Here is a 13,492-nt window from a genome sequence, read left to right on the forward strand (position 1 = left end):
GTGCACAGTAAGAGCCAAGGTCTTGACAATAAGCCACAAGACCCTACATGCTTTGTCCCCCATTATCTCTCTGATATCACCTGCTATTCTTCTTCACTTCATTCACTTCTCTTTCATTATACTATCTCCTCTAACAAAGCCAGGCACACTTCTACCTCAGGCCCTTTGCACTGGCTATTGCCCATCCCTGGAACATTCTTCCTTCAGATACCTGCAGAGCTCAGGCCCTCACCTCCTTCAAGTCTTTGCTCAGAGGTCACCTTCTCATTGAGGCTTTTGCTGAGCACCTCCCACCACTTCTACTCTTTCAGAGCTCTTACCTTCCAATGTACTATCTAGTTTACTTATTTATTATGTTTATTGCTTATCATATAGCTCCCCTCCCCCTACAAACATGAAGGCAGAGATTTTTCTCTTTCACAGCTGTATCCTCAGCCTCTAGAAGAGTGCTTTGCATACAGTACATGCTCAATAAACATTTAATGAATGAACAGAATATTAGCCCCTGAGATCATCTTGTCCAACTTCCTCATTGTAACAATAATAAAGACAACAGAAGACCCCGCTGCAGCAACTGACATAGTTAATCACTGACCATAGACCCGGCCCTGCCCTCTCAGCTTTTAATGCATTACCTCATTTAGACTTCAGGGCGACTCCTTGAGCTTAGTATCACTACAATCTCCACTTTCCTGGTAAGGAAACTGGGGTTAATGGAGAGTTCAGGCTCAGGAACTTATCTTAGATCCGCAAAGTGATAAGTGGTGGTTCTGGGCTCCGAGCCAGGCAGCCTAAGTCCAAGCCCGAGCTCCCAGCCGCCGGCTCTGCTGCCTGCAGCGTGCAGATCACGTGCAGAACGTCCCGGAATGAGAAAACTGCTTCGCACGCGGGAGGAATTATTATGTAGGACGCTGGGGACCTGCTTGGTGCAGACGTCCTTAGTCAAGCTCCTTGAATTTGCTGGGGTTCCTGGTTGGGGGGAGGGGTGGGGAGCGGACGGGCAGGCGGGTGGGTGAGTGGTGCCTCTCTGCCCGCACCCTCTCCACTCTAATGCACTTGGTGGAGCCTGACAGCCCCAGGAGAGCCTTAATGGACCTGCAGAGTCACAGCTTCAGCTGAAACAGTGGCTAATAATGGAGGAGGCAAGGTCATTAAGGACCAGAGCAGGGAGGTAGAGGAAAGAAGAACTGTGATTGGTTTCTAAGGATCCAACCCCACTCTGGCCAATCCTGGGCTCCTATCTCTCCATCCACAGCTTCTCTCTTCTCTGTTTCAGGGTCCCAGTGTCTACCAAGCCCCCAATCCATCTGTATGCCTGGGTTTCTCACCTGCCAGGAGTCCACCTCACCTGATTGCTTATCCCCCAGCCTCCATCCCACCTGAGACTGCATTGGAATTTGGGCGTGGTGCTGGGACAGGATTCCTTGAAGGGCAGGAGCAAGTTTATGTAGTAAAAGCTTCCCTGTGATTCTATGATGCCACCCCCTCTCTGCCGCGTCTGCTGAGAGCCACTGCTGTGCAGTTCTGGTTTTTTAATTCCTTCCTTCCTTCCTACAATACATTGGTATTAAGTATTTACTGTATGTCAGACATTAGCCGAGGCACTATATCAAAGATGTATTAGATAATTGGACAGCTACATGTAAAAGAATGAAATTAGAACACTCCCTAACAACATACACCAAAATAAACTCAAAATGGATTAAAGGCCGAAATGTAAGGCCAGACACCATCAAACTCTTAGAGGAGAGCGTAGGCAGAACACTCTATGACATAAATCACAGCAAGATCTTTTCTGACCCACCTCCTAGAGAAATGGAAATAAAAACAAAAATAAACAAATGGGACCTAATGAAACTTCAAAGCTTTCGCACAGCAAAGGAAACCATAAACAAGACCAAAAGACAACCCTCAGACTGGGAGAAAATATTTGCAAATGAAGCAACTGACAAAGGATTAATCTCCAAAATTTACAAGCAGCTCATGCAGCTCAATATCAAAAAAAAAACAACCTAATCCAAAAATGGGCAGAAGACCTAAATAGACATTTCTCCAAAGAAGATATACAGATTGCCAACAGACACATGAAAGAATGCTCAACATCATTAATCATTAGAGAAATGCAAATCAAAACTACAATGAGATATCATCTCACACTGATCAGAATGGCCATCATCAAAAAATCTACAAACAGTAAATGCTGGAGAGGGTGTGGAGAAAAGGGAACCCTCTTGCACTGTTGGTGGGAATGTAAATTGATACAGCCACTATGGAGAACAGTATGGAGGTTCCTTAAAAAACTAAAAATAGAACTACCTTACAACCCAGCAATCCCACTACTGGGCATATACCCTGAGAAAACCATAATTCAAAAAGAGTCATGTACCAAAATGTTCATTGCAGCTCTATTTACAATAGCCAGGACATGGAAGAAACCTAAGTGTCCATCAACAGATGAATGGATAAAGAAGATGTGGCACATATATACAATGGAATATTACTCAGCCATAAAAAGGAACAAAACTGGGTTATTTGTAGTGAGGTGGATGGACTTAGAGACTGTCATACAGAGTGAAATAAGTCAGAAAGAGAAAAACAAATACCGTATGCTAACACATATATATGGAATCTAAAAAAAAAAAAAGGTCATGAAGAACCTAGGTGCAGGATGGGAATAAAGATGCAGACCTACTAGAGAATGGACTTGAGGACACGGGGAGGGGGAAGGGTAAGCTGGGACAAAGTGAGAGAGTGGCATGGACATATAAACGCTACCAAACGTAAAATAGATAGCTAGTGGGAAGCAGCTGCATAGCACAGGGAGATCAGCTCAGTGCTTTGTGACCACCTAGAGGGGTGGGATAGGGAGGGTGGGAGGGAGGGAGATGCAAGAGGGAAGAGATATGGGGACATATGTATATGTATAACTGATTCAATTTGTTATAAAGCAGAAACTAACACACCATTGTAAAGCAATTATACTCCAATAAAGATGTTAAAAAAAAAAGATGTATTAGATAATTCATAGCAGTAGCATAACAGAAGCAGACAATTTTAGAATAGAATCAAAGCATGTGAACCCTGAAGAGGATCCAGATGGGAACAGCAGCCTCTGGATCTGAGCTCTGGGTGATTCGGGAGTTTATCTCTCCCCATACCGCCCACTGCCGTCCTGCCTGTGTGCGGCCCTCGGCATTTCTCACGTGGACTCCCCACCATTTTTTTAAAAAATATAAATTTATTTATTTATTTTTGGCTGCATTGGGTCTGCATTGCTGCGCGTGAGCTTTCTCTAGTTGTGGAGAGCAGGGGCTACTCTTCCTTGCAGTGCGCGGGCTTCTCCTTGCAGTGGCTTCTCTTGTTGTGGAGCACGGGCTCTAGGCGTGCGGGCTCAGTAGTTGTGGCATGAGGGCTCAGTAGTTGTGGTGCACGGGCTTGCTTGCTCCCCGCGGCATGTGGGATCTTCCCGGACCAGGGCTCGAACCTGTGTCCCCTGCATTGCCAGGAGGATTCTTAACCACTGCGCCACCAGGGAAGTCCTCTCAAGTTTTAAAAAATGATTTTTCATTGTGGTAAAATATGTTACATAACATAAAATGTATCATTTTAACCATTTTTAAGGGTCCAATTCAGTGGCATTAAGTACCTTCACAATGTCATGTGACCACCACCACTATCCATTTCCAGAACTTTTCCAGCAAGACAAACAGAAACTCTGAACCCATTAAACAATAACTCACTACTCCTCCCTCCTGGTCCTCAGTAACCTCTCTTCTACTTTCCATCTCTATGAATTTGCCTCTTCTAGGTACCTTATATAAGTCAATCATACAATATTTATCCTTTTCTGTCCGGCTTCTTTCGTTTGGCATAATGCTTCTCCGTGTTGTAGCATGTATCAGCATGTGGCCCTTTTAAGGCTGAATAATATTCTATTGCATGTATATTCCACATTTTGGGTATCCATTCAGTGGTTGATGGGCATCTGGGTCATTTCCACCTTTTGGCTATTGTGAATGATGTTGTTATGAACACGGGTGCATCCCTGCTTTTGATCGTGTTCCCAGCCTGTTCTCCATACAAACGTCAGGCACGGTTTCCTAAAATACAGATTTGATCATTTACTCTCCTACTTAAAATCCACAAAATGCTCCCTGTTGTTCACACAGTCGAGTCCAGACCTGACCTGGGTGTTTGAGTCTTTTCACAATTCCAGCCTACGCTTTCTGCTCCCCTGCAACCTTCCCTTGTGGTGCTCTGTGTGTTTTCCAAACACACCCTGCCCTTCCCAGCTCCCGATGTTTCTGCATGTGCTCTTCTCTGCTTGCCAAGACGCAGTGTAAACACCAGTCTTCTTCAATCCTGATAGTGAATGAACCCTACCTTCTGCCATGTCCTGGTTCTGAGGATAGAGAGAAGGGATAGGAATTCCCACCTCTGTCACTTGTTAGCTGGTGACTTTGGGCAAGTTTCTTAACCTCTCTGAACCTCTTTCCTCATCTCTAAAGTATATTACTGAAAGATAATTTTCAGAAAAAGGCAAAATCATGGCTTCATACAGGTATAAAAATGAACACACGGTAAAGATTTTATTTTACTCATAATAAGGGAACCAGGCAGATGTTATGACTGGTTCAAAAGAGAAACAGACACCTTTACAGATCAAGAATACTGAAATGAATATGCAAATAGAGGCAAACTGGTTTTTCCACAAAGAGAGAGTGCGCTTAATTGAACTTCTGTCGGATGGAACAGAATTCACGTGTCTATCAGTTACCTGCACCTTGCAGAGTTGTAAAAGAGTTCCCATAGAATCAGAATCTGATAGAGCGAATGGTATGCTATAGATACTGCATTGCTTTCTCTATTTGACTTCAGTCCTCACCAATATTTTTTTCCTTTCTTTCTGGGCACAAGGAAGACAACTTCCAGGCCCCCTTATGGTTGACTGAGGTCTTGTAGGGGGATCTGTACAATGAATGGACAGGTGTCACTATGGGCCACAACATTTAGCTGCTGGTTCAGAGTTCATTTTATCCTGTTGTTGCAATCACAAAAGCGTGCTCAAGATGGAACCTCAGTTGGCCTGGATCCCTGAGTGACCATGTGAGCAAAGCTTCTTGACCACCCATGTTAGAGTGGGACATAAACTGAGATTTGGGCTTATTTGTTCTGCAGCATAACTTAATTTATCCTGTCTGATCTCAAAGGACGTTGTGACCAAGCCCTTTATGCAGGGCTTAGCATATAGAAGCTACCCAATCACTGTTCTTACTTTCCTTAACATTCCACTGTAGCACTTATTACATTGCAACATAATAATATATTACTGTGTCTAAATTTTTTGCTAGAACATGATTGCCACAGGCTAGGGAGCATAATTTGTTGGCCTCCATATTCTCAAATAGCACCTGGTCATCCAGTGGTTCGTAATAAATATTTACTGATTGAATAAATCAAGTATCTGTTGAATTCAAGCTCTGCCACTTGAGCTAGTTATAAATTTTTGGAGCCTTAGTTTTTTTTATCTCTAAATTAGAGGGAAAAATTTCCTAACAGAGTTGTAAAGAATGAAAAAATATCATGAGGATGTGGGAACATGTTATCGGTTTTAAAATTACATGCAAATGAGAGGGATTATTATAAATTTAAAAACTAAGTTATAAATTAAAGGTCCCCAAAGATGGAGTGACTGAGCTCAAACCAGGACTAAAACTTGAGATTTTGAGACTTAAAAGTTCAGCGTAGAAGGGGACCTGAGAGGCCTTCTGGAAGTCTCTTTGGGGGCATCAACCATTGGATCTCCAGGGTCCTACATGAGTATACTCCTTTTTTGACCAAATGGAACTGGAGACTGAGTGACTCACTGCTGATGTCAGGGGCTCAGCAGGGAGGGACAAGTGTCTCATGAGATTCCCATCAGCCTGGGTTGAGTTTGAGGGTCCCTGGAGAGCCAGTAACCATGGGACAGGGCAAGGACACCAGCCCCTGGCAGTCACTCTGGGAGTATGTGTTACCCAAGTAGCCCAGGATTTCCCTCAAGGGACCAAGAGGTTTGTTTGTTCCCTAATTATTAAAGAGTAAAGGAGGATATTTCTGATGTTCTGGTCTGAGAGCCAAGATTTTCGATTTTGTAGCTGACCAGCGGGGTCTTATTGCAGCATGAGGAAGTAGACAAAACCACAGGATATGGATCTGGAGAAACTGGTGATAGCCTGCGCTCCACCACTCCCAGAAGTGTGACCTCAACCCCAGTACTTCATGTTTCTACTTCTGCTTCCTTGAAAATGGGAATCCTTGTCTTCCTTACCTCACAGGATTGAGGAATACTCTAGATGTGTTTTTTAAATGATAAGGCAATAGGTATATCAATGTTAGCTATTTTGACAATTCTCATCACATGGTACTGTACAAATTTCACTGTAAATATTTGTTGGCATGTCAGTCCTCTGTTAGACCATGAACTCCTAGGAATCAGGGAAAGTCTTTGCCACTTTTATGTGTCACCCCTCCCCCGCCTCAGGGCCCCCAGCACCTAACAGAGTGTCTAGCACAGAGCCTGTGAAAGTGGCTGAGAAGAAGAAAGGACTGAATGGAAAGAACCAGGTGCAGCATGGACAAAGATGTTTATTTCTACAATTGCCTCTCCCTTACCAAACCCTGCCCATCTTTCTGGACCCAGCCCCAGTCTCCTTCACGAAACCTTGCAGAGCTAGATCTGCACATGGTGATCTCTCTTTTAGCATCTATTCTAACCTTCTGATTTTATGAATGAAGAAACTGAGGCCCAAGGAGATTGTGTCTCCACTCAAGCTCCCACAGGTCCCGTATCTTGTAGGGGGTCTTAATTGCTTTGTGTGCATTTCCTTCCCACCCTCCCCAGACCCCCAATCCCTGAACTGTACCCTCTGAAGACTGAGCCAAGTCTTCCTTTTCTCATATCTCTCCTTTGCCTTCCTCCTCCAGTGCCTGTGTGTGACCCTGGATCTCAGGTAGATCCTCAGTAAAGACTCATAGAATGGACTTCTCTGCAAATTGGCCCCTTGGCAGGGAAGAGGTAACAAGAGTCTTGGAAAGATGGTAAGTGACTGTTGCCATCTACTGGTAGCTATGTGGAACTACAGACAAAAGTCCTGCAGGCTTGCATGTCTTGCCCTCTTCCTGTATATATACCACTGTTACTGGAGCCTAGGCAAAGGGTGTCTGGCAACGTTCGTGCCATAGTCCACAAATGTTTGCTGAGTCCTTCACTTCTGCAAAGATATTTACACTTAACTCCTGACCTCCAGGAGCCTACAGTCCTGTAGAGAGCTAAGAACATCAGTAAATATGTTACAATTGTAAACGAGTACTGTAGGGGAACAAACAAAATATGCCAGTGTCCTCCAAAGGCAGGGGTGGTCTGCTACTGTTTGGGAGCATGGAGGAAATCACCAACATCCCATGGAAAATCTCAACATTCTCACCAAAGGGAAGAAGCATTTTGGCATTTGGGGTCTCATTTGGCAAATAGAATTTTGAAGGGATAGACTGGGACAGAGAGGGATGCTTTTGTAGAGGAAACAGCATTGAGGAGATGGAAGGAAATTACCACTTGACGGCCTGAAGTGAGCTAGGGATTGTCTCTTACGTTATTCAGGAAAGCACAGAGTGGCCCAGTGTGTTTGGTTGGGTAAGTCGGCTGGAAAAATAGGCTGCAACCTGGTCCAGTGAAGCTGATGTTGTCAGTGCCCCACTCATAAGCCCTCAGGCCTTACCATTGTATCCCAGCCTGCCAGCATCTGCATCTCTTGAAGGGTCTCTCTGGTGGCCCACTCTGCCCTTATACACAGCAGAGAGGAAGGGCATCCCTCCCGTACCCCAGCATCCATTAGCCCATGACTGACTGGAATTGGTATATAAATACCCCTGCTCCCTTGCCCCTTGTGTTGTGTTAACTCTGAGACATACGTTCAACCATCACTTCCTAGAGGTCCCCCAACAGGACTAAGCTCAGTTGCCCACAGTGGCAACTTGCCTAATAAAACACCCTTATTTGTTGCCTTCCCTTCCCTGTCTCACTTCCCCATTTCTTACCGGTGTCTCCTCAGATCACTTCCACAATATATTATATACTTTCAAATTTTTTATCTCAAGGCCTGTTTCCAGGGAAAGTCAATCTAAAACATCATGGAAGACCTGGGATGTAAGTTAAGACGATTGGACTTCGAGCAATAAGTGCTTCCTTAATGCCAAGTCATAATATAAATGTTAATTTTTTTTTAAAGTAGCTTTTCTTTTATTTATTTTTAATTTTTTTAAAAAAAATTTATTTGTCTGTGTTGGATCTTTGATGCTGCGCACTGACTTTCTTTTTGTTTTCTAGTTGTGGCGAGCGGGGGCTACACTTGGTTGCTGTGCGCGGGCTTCTCATTGCGGTGGCTTCTCTTGTTGTGGAGCACAGGCTCTAGGCACGCGGGCTTCAGTAGTTGCGGCACACGGGCTCAGTAGTTGCAGCTCGTGGGCTCTAGACTGCAGGCTCAGTAGTTGTGGTGCATGGGCTTCATTGCTCTGTGGCATGTGGGATCTTCCCGGACAAGGGCTCCAACCCGTGTACCCTGCATTGGCAGGTGGATTCCCAACCACTGTGCCACCAGGGAAGTCCCCATGTTAATTAGTTTGACAATCCTTATCTCATTGCACCGTACAAATTGCACTGTGATTATTTGTTGGCGTGTCGGTTCTCCCATTAGACCTTGCACATTATTTGCAGATAGTGTCTTATAAACTGCCATCCTCTCCTCCACATTCTCTCTTGTGGCTGTGGGGCTCTCCCAGCCAGTCTGCACTTAGCTGGGCACATATTGCTATACAGTGACCCAAGAATGAACACATCCTAATCTCTGCCCTTACTTTGAAGATCTAACTCAGCCTGATGGAATGCTGCATTTTTTCATCTACTATTGGTCACAAATTTCCAAGATTCCTTCTTTTATCATTTCCCTTCTGTTTAAAGAACTTCCTTTAGCCATTCTTTTAAGGCAGGGAGCCAGGACTTTCACCCCCTCCCAGCAGTTATTAGGTATTGCTCCCTACTGTTAATGGATTAAATGTACCAGTTAAAAGAAAAAGATTGGCAGAACAGTTTTTTTTTTTTTTTTTTTTTTTTGGCTGTACTGCACGGTTTGCAGGATCTTAGCTCCCCGACCAGGGATTGAACACGGGCCATGGCAGTGAAAGCGCTGAGTCCTAACCACTGGACCACCAGGGAACTCCCCAGAATAGATTTTTTTAATGACCAAACTATATGCTGTCTGTCTATAAGAAACTCAATTCAAATATAATGATACAGGTAGGTTAAAAGTAAAGGGATGGAAAAAGGTCTAGCATGCAAATATTAATCAAGAGAAAGCAGCCAGGGCTATATTAATATCAGATAAAGTAGACTTCAGAGAAGAAAAATTACCGAGGACAGAGAGAGACATTACATAATAACAAAGGGGTCAATCTACTAAGAAGGCATAGAAATCCTAAACAGCAGACCTGCAAAGTGTATGCACCAAACAGCAGAGTTTCAAAACATGTGAAGCAAAAACTGATAGAAATGAAAGGAGAAATAGACAAATCCACAATTATACTTGGAGGTCTCAACACCCCTCTCTCAAAAACTGATAGAACAACTGTACAGAAAATCAGCAAAGATATAGAAGAATTCAACAACACCATCAACCAATAGGATTTAATTGATGTTTATAGAGGGCTCCACCCATCAACAGCAGAATACACATTCCTTTCAAATACCTGAGAAACATACATCAAGATACACTCATATTCTGAGCCATAAAACAAACCTCAGATCAAAAAGAATTGAAATCATACAGAGTGTGTTCTCTGACCACACTGGAATAAAACTAGAAACCAATAACAGAAGGATAACAAACACTTGGAACAAATACTTGGATACTAAACAACAGACTTAAAATAATCCATGGTTCAAAGAGGAAGTCTCAAGGGAAATTTTAAAAATATATTGAGTGAAACTACAACATATTAAAATGTGTGAGACACAGCTAAAGCACAGCTAAGAGGAAAACTTATAGCACTAAATGCTGACATTAGGAAAAAGAAACAGTCTCAGATCAATCATCTAAGCTCCTACCTTAAGATATTCGAAAAATAAAAGAATAAACCCAAAGCAAACAAAAGGGAAGAAATTGTAAGAAGTAGAAATCAATGAAGATTGAAAACAGAAAAACAATAGAGAAAATAAAAGAAACCAAAAGCTGATTCTTTGAAAAGATCAATGCAGTTGACAAACCTCTAGCAAGAATGACAAAGAAAAAAAGAGAGAAAATGCAAATTACAAAATTCAGGGATGACATGGAGGAAACCACTATAGACCCTGCAGACTTCAAAAGTTTAATAAAAGAACACTTGGAACATCTACGTGTAGAACATCTACACGTACGAATTCGACAAAGATGAAATGAACCAGTTCCTCAAAAACTACAAACTATCACATATAAACAACAATATGAAATAGATAATTTGAATAGCCCTGCAACTATTAAGGAAATTGAGTTTGTAATTTAAAACTCCTAAAAAAGAAATCTCCAGGCCCAGATGTTTTCATTGGAGAATTTTGCCAAGCATTTAAAGAGGAATAAATGTCAATTCTACACAATCTCTCATAGAAAGTAGAAATGGAAGGAGCACTTCCCAATTAATTTTATCTAGAACTACTCTGATACCAAAACCAGACAGACAGTACCGAGAGAGAGAGAGAGAGAGAGGACTACAGACCAATATCTCTCATGACTATAGACACAGAAATCCTTAACAAAATCTTTCAAATAGAATTCAGCAATATATACACCATAACAAGTGAGGTTTCTTCCAGGGATGCAAGACTGGCTCAATATTTGAAAATCAATCAACGTAATCCATCATATTAACAGACTAAAGGAGAAAAATCACATAATCGTGTTAATCCAAGAAAGCATTTGACAAAATTGAACACTCATTCATGATAAAAACTCCCAAAAATAGGCATAGTGGGGAACTTTCTCAATTAGGAGCAAAAAAAAAAAAAAAACCTAAACAACTAGAACTAACATCATCCTTAACAGTGAAAGATTGCTTTCTCCCTGAGATTGGGAACAAAGCAAGGATGTCTACTCTCACCACTCTTATTCAACAAAGTACTTGAAGTTCTAGCTAGTGCAGGAAGTCAAGAAAAGGAAATAAAAGGCATACAGATCAAAAAGAAAGAAATAAAACTGCCCCTGTCTGTAGTTGACACAACTGCCTGCTTAGAAGTTCTAATATCTAATAAGGTTCCAGTATTTAGAATATATAAATACCTCTTACAACTCAACAGTGAAAAGACAAAGGATTTGAATAGACATTTCTCCAAAGATGTACAAATGGCCAATAAGCACATGAAAAGATGCTCAACATCATTAGTCATAAGGGACATACAAATCAAAACCACAATGAGATACCAATTTCCATTTACTAGGATGGCTATCATCAAAAGGACAGACAGGGTTGGCAAGGATATGGAGAAATTAGAATCCTCATACACTGATGGTGGGAATGTAAATTGATGCAGCTGCTGTGGAAAGCAGTTCTACAGTTTCTCAAAAAGTTAAACATAGAGTTACCATATAACCAACAGTTTCATCTGTACATGTATACACAAGAGAAATGAAAACATATGTTCATAAAAATTTGTACACCAGTGTACACCATCATTCATAATAGCCAAAAAAGTGGAAACAGACCAAATGTCCTTCAACTAATGAATGGATAAACAAAATGTGGTATATCCATGCAATGGAATATTATTCAGCCATAAAAAGGAACAAAATACTGATATATGCTACAACAGGAATGAAACTTGAAAATTATGCCAAGTGAAAGAAGCCAGATGCAAAAGGCCACATATTGTATGATCCCATTTATATGAAATGTTCAGAATAGGAAAATCTATAGAGACAGAAGTAGATTAGTGGTTGCCAGGGCTGGGGGGTGGGGATGGGGGAAGAGGTTGCCAGGGCTGTTAGGGAGTGAATACTAACAGGTATGGGGTTTCTTTAGGGAAGTGATGAAAATATTCTGGAATTAGTAGTGATGATGGTTGCAGCACTTTGTGAATATACTAAAAATCACTGAATTGTACACTTCTGAGTGGTGAATTTTATGGTGTGTAAATTAATTTCTAAAAAATAAAATTTAAAAAATTGATTGTATTTATGAAACAGATGAGACAGAACATAGAGCCCAGATATAGCTCCACACAGAACTGAAGGGCAAAAGCAGTTCAATGGGGGAAGGAGAGTCTTTTCATTAAACGGTGCTGGAGCAATTGAGTTGGTAGGTAGTAGGTACGTAAATCAATCAGCCAACCAACCAACCAGTCAACCTTGACCTAAACCTCACACCTATATAAAAACTAACACCCAATCCACCCTAGGTTCAAATGTAAATTTAAAATTATAAAACTATAAAACTTTAAGGAGAAAACAGAAAAAAAATGTTTGGGACCTAGGGCTTGGTGATGAGTTCTTTGGGATGACACCAAAATCATTCTCCATAAAAGGAGAAAATCAATAAATTAGACTTCATCAAAATTAAATCTTTGAGGCTTACCTGGCGGTCCAGCGGTTAAGACTCCCCACTTCCACTGCAGGGGGCATGAGTTTGATCCCTGGTCAGGGATCCTGCATGCTGCGCAATGTGGCAAAAAAAAAAAAAAATTAAATCTTTAACTCTGTGAAAGACGCTGTTAAGAAGATGAAAAGACAGGTTACAGACTGAGAAAAAGTATTTGCAAACCACGTATCTGACAAAGGACTCATATCTGGAATTTATCTGATAAAGGACTCATATCAAAACTCAACAGTGCTATTTACAATAACCAGGTCATGGAAGCAACCTAAATGCCCATCGACAGACGAATGGATAAAGAAGATGTAGTACATATATACAATGGAATATTACTCAGCCATAAAAAGGAACGAAATTGGGTCATTTGTAGAGACGTGGATGGATCTAGAGACTGTCATACAGAGTGAAGTAAGTCAGAAAGAGAAAAACAAATATTGTATATTAACGCATATGTGTGGAACCTAGAAAAATGGTACAGATGAACTGGTCTGCAGGGCAGAAATAGAGACACAGATGTAGAGAACAAACGTATGGACACCAAGGGGGGAAAGCAGCGGGGGTGGTGGTGGTGGGATGAATTGGGAGATTGGGATTGACATATATACACTAATATGTGTAAAATAGATAACTAACAAGAACCTGCTGTATAAAAACTAATTAAATAAAATTTAAAAAAAACCTCAACAGTGAAAACAAGCACTCTAATTAGAAAGTAGAGAAAAAACACAAGAAACATTTCACCAAAGAGGATATATGGATGGCAAATAAGCACATGAATAGTGATAGCCATTCAGGAAGTGAAAATTAAGACCACAATGAGATTCTGAAATGGAGCAGGGCC

Source organism: Balaenoptera musculus, chromosome 15 (genome assembly GCF_009873245.2).
Source record: "Balaenoptera musculus isolate JJ_BM4_2016_0621 chromosome 15, mBalMus1.pri.v3, whole genome shotgun sequence".
In the NCBI taxonomy this organism is placed as follows: Eukaryota; Metazoa; Chordata; class Mammalia; order Artiodactyla; family Balaenopteridae; genus Balaenoptera; species Balaenoptera musculus.